Source organism: Opisthorchis viverrini (assembly GCF_000715545.1).
Source record: "Opisthorchis viverrini unplaced genomic scaffold opera_v5_123, whole genome shotgun sequence".
Lineage (NCBI taxonomy): Eukaryota > Metazoa > Platyhelminthes > Trematoda > Opisthorchiida > Opisthorchiidae > Opisthorchis > Opisthorchis viverrini.
In genome coordinates, this window is record NW_008751777.1 from 794698 (window position 1) to 801916 (window position 7219).

Here is a 7219-nt window from a genome sequence, read left to right on the forward strand (position 1 = left end):
AGAAGTGAGTGCCAATCAGACATGGTCAAGATTTCCACCACCCGCCCGTCCTGAAGTGGATCTACTGCCGTGATTTCTTGATCTGGACTGGTCGATTACGGATGTGCAAAAATGATAAAAATCTGAAATGAGAAGTAAAGTATCATACCATTCGAAGATCTTTCACCAGAGTTGGACTACACACAAATGCTAATCGGTGTACCACAATAAAGCCACAAGGTTTCACAAACTGACGTCATAACAAGCGTCCCTGTACCCGGTGGGCCCAAGATCGACAAGCATACATTCTGATAGTTAGATATTTCTAGATGCTCCAAAGAACCGAAAGATACCTTAAAGAGGTTGATCTGGCGAGAGGTGGTATATAGGGGCAAGTTACACAATTCTGTTGTAGGAAAACGGATCGAGTCTATTCAAACTCGAGCGGGGCTGGATTAGTCTGACAGGTTCGTTGCCAAATATTTGATAGTTGAGGAGTCAGTCTGTGGAGTTACCGGATAGGTACTGGGCGAAGGCTTCTCCAGGGAGTGGATCACATGAGAAATGATCGGTGCTTCCCACAGACAAGCCTTTGCTTAGGTGCTAAAATGTTTCCAACCCAGTTCGTATTACTTCTCATTTGATTGGTGTACGAGATAGTCATTTGACATGGTAACGAATAAACAGACGGTGATCTTTCTTCAGGTACATATATTTCCTCTTGAAACTGTTCAGCTACAGCATCTTTTCGGTGCCTAACTGCCATGCCACCCAAGGGCTGGGATACTGCCAGGTTGTTCAAGTCTAGACAGGGGAAGTTGAAAGGCAGAGGCCGGGTTCGAACCACGGACCTTCCGGCCAGTAAATTCGTGCTCTAACCACTTGGGCCATCTCGCCCCAATGATAATCTCGATTATCTTTTATTATCTATATCGTTTATAATTAAGTGTGTGCTTTTAAACTATACCAGTCACGACCAATCGGAACACCACCAGCTTACTTAGATCGGTGAGTAGGTTGTGGATGCATATGGCAAAAAATGGGGAACGAATGGCATGTGGGCTGGTAGTGATGTAGAGTTCGGTCGATAAAACAGTCGAGCACAAACGCGATTAAACATTACGTAGATTTTGCCCAGCCATCTGAGTCACAACGAGCTAAGCTACGGATAATCAGCATGCATTTCTGCTTGCATCTCCGAATTTCTTCACATGAGTCATCAAACAGTCCGTGAAAAAGTATTGGTTGAAGCGTAGGACGTTCAAGACTACGTGGGCAAAAATTACTGGTTGGTTGACTTGCAAGAGTTTCGGGTGCAGCTAAACTGGCTGTCACCTGAACATCCCCGTCGTGATTATTGTACACAAGAAAATATAGACGAGAAGCTATAAGAAAGGGTACTTAACAAATTCGCTTATCGTATTCGGGGTGAAAACGTCAGCCGTGCGTTAACCGACTCGCGTTGTTGCGTAAACATGTGACATCAATGTCTCTGAGTAGACGCAAAAATTATGGTTGACTTGCAAGAGTTTCGGGTGCAGCTAAACTGGCTGTCACCTGAACATCCCCGTCGTGATTATTGTACACAAGAAAATATAGACGAGAAGCTATAAGAAAGGGTACTTAACAAATTCGCTTATCGTATTCGGGGTGAAAACGTCAGCCGTGCGTTAACCGACTCGCGTTGTTGCGTAAACATGTGACATCAATGTCTCTGAGTAGACGGTGCTCGAAAATAATTTATTGTCTTTAATTTAGTAATAGCGAAAAACTAATGTTTTTCACTTGTTGCGGTATCAGTATAATGGGTTCTTTCTGGAATGGTTGGTAGTGTGAAGTGGTCCAGAATGTGCGGTGGTGACTCCGTCCTTTAAGTGAAGCCAGTCTGCGCTGAAGAATCGAGAAGCACTTTACACTTGTTCCATTTTTATTGGGAATCATCAGCGAAAAGGTATTAAAGCACAACTATTCTTTTACAAAAGTGCGCCTGTAGTCTGCCACCTCTACAAGTACGTGATTAGCAAATGCCATTCTTTCCTTCACAATGCCGGCTTAAGTGATAATAAGATCCTCATTCCACACTACGATAGCGTAATCCAGGTCCTGAGTCCGCCTCCCCAGAAGTAGACTCACGACACCGCCGTTGACTCACAAAACAACGGTTCGTAGGATTCCATCGACATTGAGTAGGAATGGAGATAAGAGGCAACCTGGAGAGACAACACTGATCATTTAGAGGCCCGGTGATAGCCGGATGTATACTCAAATACGCCTGTGTGCTTCGGTACGCAATGTGATTGAAATCTTCACAAGTTTATCCAGCACATCATTCTTGGTGGGGTGATCCCTAAGAATGGCTCTGTCAACTGTAGCCAAGGCAAAATGATGACCGAGGAAAGCCCCTATTGTGGGTTGTGGGCAAAGCGTCCATGTATTAACATGTGTCGCAACATGAATATTTGATCCACTACCCACTGCGGGGTAACCTTGTTCCTTGTGGCAGCTCAGCCCGTGCGTTGCACAGTGTTTAGTAAATCACTATGCGAGAATCCTGAACACATCAGTAACAGAGGCGGCGACACTGATGCAACACTGTCGTACAACGACAAAGTTTATCTAATTATATTTGAAGCCTTAGGATGAAAAGAGGGCGGGGGACCTGCTGCTGACTTGTGGCAATCATTGTGAGGTGCCTACACATTCGAGAGCACAATCAGACAATCTTGAAAGAGACAAATGGCACGAATGCCAATGACAGCGATAGCCTGAAATGCCCCAAGTCAAGTGCAAGGCGGGTCACGAAGAGCCCATCCTTAAAAGCGGACGGGACATACCACACCTGAACTCTCCATAATCTATTTTACATCCTTTTTTTAAATCAGAAGTTGCCCACCTCGCGGTTTCTGCCAATCTGAGTCAGGCACAGAGAACAACACTCGTCTTGGCAGACGCTGTTTCAGTATGCGTAGCACATGGAAGGGCTACCGTAGCCGATGTTGCTAGATGCTTTCCGTGACTGAAGTACCTGCTGCATGAAACACTACCCGTTTTATAATTACCTCGTTACGAATTTGTCGATGCCATACGAGATCAGCCGCACTTCCGAAGCATCGGTGGTGTCTTACATCATCTGTCCGCAGAGGCTGTTTCGCGACCATACAACAACACAGCCTACACCGTAGCCAAGTACACTCTGTAGTGATATGTGATGATATGATATGACCCAGTGATATGCCGTTTTCACGCCACAAGTGACGCCAATTAGCAGTTGTGATTCCGACGTTGAGGTTCGTGCACTTACTACATCGTCAGAGCAAATACACTACCAAGGTATGCAAAGTCCTCCAGTGATTGCCCTTGAACTCTGAGTTTGTTCAGAGGCTGCACGACCTGAAGCATGATCTTGCACTCCGAAGGTACAAAACGCACGCCAAAAGACGGTATGACGGTGGTCGGTCTATTCAACCGGGCTAGTGCTGCACCTTGGTTTCCAAAGATGAGGGCGATGTGGTCTAAAGATAAAATATATAAAAATCCAGATTGACAAGGCCATCACAAGCAACGGTTTGAACACTGTGGTTTTCAAGATCTCCCAGCTTTCATCTCATTATTTCATCAATGATGAAATTGAACAGGAATGGAAAGAGTGGACATCTTTGTCAAACACCGCTTTTTGAAAGGAAGCTTTTGGAGAGCTCACCATACTCTCACACGCCCAGAAGTATGTGAGTATGGGGATCGGAGCATGTTCATAAAAATCTTCGGCGTACCCTGTTGAACCAGTGTGGTTACCAGCACAGATTGATCGACAGAATTGAAAGCAATCTGGAAGTCAAGGAATCTTAAGGTTATGGGTCATCTGTACATGTGGCGTTGCTCTAACACCTGACTGCGTGAGATGTGGTCGAAACAGACTGCCCAGTCAAAATCAAACTTGATGCTTGAGGATTCACGTGCCGGCGTAAAATGACAAAGAACGAGTGACGCCAGAAGTCGGGTGAAAGATCGCCAGGGCTGGATGCACCATAACGCCTGAGTAAAGATACACAGTAGATACTTCTAAGGTTGAAGGTGACTCCATGTTCACAGTCCACCTTTCTGTTGAAGGCCGGTAGCCCGGACTGGAGGTAGCAGGTGACCAAGTGAGTTATTGTTTGAAGTATCGTGCCTAGTGGTCCAAACGTTCTCCTTTGCTGGATATCAGAAAGCCATTCTGGTTACTGATAGTTTCGCTGAGAAGAGGCTTCCCAGGACCACTGGAACGAATCAAGTGAAACAGCCTGTGGACGTTTGCAAAACTTTTCGCACCTTCCATTTCTTCGGCTTTTCGGGTCCATCAAGCTTCTCGAACTGCACGGACACTTAGTTTCACTTGGTGTCGGATGATGCGTCGGGTGGAGCTGTGGTTGCGGCCAGAAGGAATATGTTGCCGGGCCTCCAGTAAAGTCACGGTCCTATCGGAGACCCATTGTTTGACTGAGTTGTACAGCAAACGATAGTTCTAGCTCTGAGTAGCGCTTTGGATATTTGTTCCCAGTGGCCGTTTATATCTGACATCGGACCATCCGACAAGCTTTCGAGGATGGATTCGTTTGCTGTCCGGATCCACTAGCTTCTTATTGGTTAAGATAGGTGTGGACCTTTTGCATGAACCTGAAAATTGCGATGGAAAGCAGCAACGCACAAGTGCATGATCGGAGTCCCCGCTGGTGTTCCAGGAAGTGCGCAGGCAGTGACCGACCCTCGCCACCGAAAACTGACGGCAATGTGGTCTATTTGGATTAGCGAGTGGTTTCTTGGTGGTCACCACGTTGTCAAGCAATTTCCATTGTTTCGGAAATTGATAATGCAAAGGAACAGTCTGCGATTAGCGCACATCTGAAGCATACAATTTCCATGCGCCTTGTATCCAACACAAGACGAGCACCACTCAATTGGGTCCCAGCTATACTTAGTCGACCTAACTGAGCGCTCATTTCGCAAGCGAATGCAACGATGTCGGAGCTTTTAGCCCGTTGTGAAAGAGCACATGGAGGGTCACAGAAACTGTCTTTGGAGATTCTGAGCTACAGTTAGTCGAGGCGTACGCAAGCACAACAAACGGGGTGCGATGAACCTCACCTTCTCGAGATTCATTGAATTTGCCAAATGAACCGCACAGAGACGACTGTCAACAGGTATCCAATCAACTAGAGACGCTTCCGCTTGGTCGCTCAACACAATATACACTACAACATACCCAGTTGTAGCAGCCTCTGCATCACCAGAGGTGCGCAGGCGGAAAGCGAGAGGGCAGTCAATCAAAGTACTTGCGTCCTGTATCCTTGTTCCTGACAGACAGCAATGTATCAACGCAGAGGGAATCCAGCGTACGAGCAAGAACCACCTGTTGTCCTGCTTGCTACAGTGTGTGAACATTAAAGGGGGCTAAGCAGATAGACTCTCGACAACAAACTTCGAATTGTTTAGGGTTGTTACTGAAGTCGGACGTACGGAAGCTGCAGCTGAGTGTGATGCATGTCAAACAAAGCGGTAAGTCCTAGTGCTGGGAGTTGCAGATAGAGTATTCAAATTATGGTGGGGTAAGGAAGAAGAGAGGATAAATGGAAGTGTAAGAAGGGACGCGTCAGCAGTAGCATGTTTTTGCTTACCCGCCCTGCTTTGTGCAACAAGTAAGGTGACCCGGTAACGGCCGATGTGGCATGGGAGTGCTGACGGTTGTGTCATGGTTGTACGTGGCCTGGAATACTGCCAGGGCCAGGAGAACGATTGGGGTTCTCGACCAAGGCCTTTGGCTCAAAAACCTGACCACAAGGCGGTGGTGTTTGGCGGGAAATGCAAATGTAGCACTTGTGAACTGCTCTTTTTCATGCTCAGTATCATCTTCTTTTTCCCCATCATTATCAGTCACATCGCTGTACAAAAGTTTGTTTTACTGAAATACAATCACAACCGCCCGCTTCTGGGGTCCAACGTGACTTTCAGACTTTTGCTGAGTGACTGTTGTTGTGACCGCCGGTTGGCTATAATTGGACTGCTACTACACTAAACGTGAACAAACATTTCAGCCACAAACACACTTGTGGATTAATACTTCAATCACCGCAGATCTGGAATACCAGGAGGATAGAACTTTACTTGGTGTGGTGGTTCAACGGAATATGGAACTACGGAATCTCCTATTTTGAACTGTGGGTCAAGATTTACTTGGATTTTTCTCCTTGTGACTTTGTATCTGGCTTACATTAGTAATTTTCTCTGTTCACTAGAGACTCCATAGGGCCGTTAACCACTACATAAATGTATTATCATTTTTATAGAACAAGTCGCCACAAGTTCCAAACCCCAACCTAGAGGGCCAGGAGGCATCAGGGATGGAACTGATTCCAGGACAAGGGAGGCATACATTCCTGGACCCAGGCTTCCTTAACCAGATCGGTTAACCGACTGAACAAGGCACTCGGGGCGAGACAAGTGGTTAGAGCGCGAATTTACTAACCGGAAGGTCCGTGGTTCAAACCCGACCTATGCCTCTCGACTTCCCCTGTCTAGTCTAGGGCAACCTGTCAGTATCCCAGCCCTCATGCTTCCTTCGGGTAGCATGGCAGCTGGTCACCGGAAGAGTGTTACAGCTGAACGGTTACCTAACTCGAATAATTTTCAGGAATATCTGTGATCTTCTAGTGGCTATGGCCCCATGAATCTCATCTTTAGTGAGTGTACTAGCTGGGACCATCCGAGGAACTATGAGCAGCTGGACGAAGGATAGATGGCCAGCTGAACTATGGTTCTACCAAAGAGTTCACACGAAAGAGAAGATTCGTGATCGATTCGGTCTTCTAGTAGTTCATGGCCAACGAACCCGGTCAATTGAATCAGCCAGCGACTACAACCACTTGCCCAGGTCAGTTTTATTTTGTTTCGCAGTCTTTCATTGAAAACAAGGACCACGATGGATTTGCAACAAGAATGGGGGACCCATTCGTTACGTCAAACGGTAGAAAATAAAACAAGTCCTATTGAAAGCACTACCCTCCCCCTTGGACCAAACTCGGAACCCCGTGTTTCAATTCGCTAAAGTACAATACATTGCCCAGTAACTTCCGTTGACAGTTAGAGCTTTCATAGAAAACGGCAAGATAGGCCGTTCGGCCGAAGGTAAGAAAGCAACGAAGCCAATGGCCAGTTTGACAGCATCAGCTTCCATCTCAGATGCAATATCCAATTCAATCTACCCTCG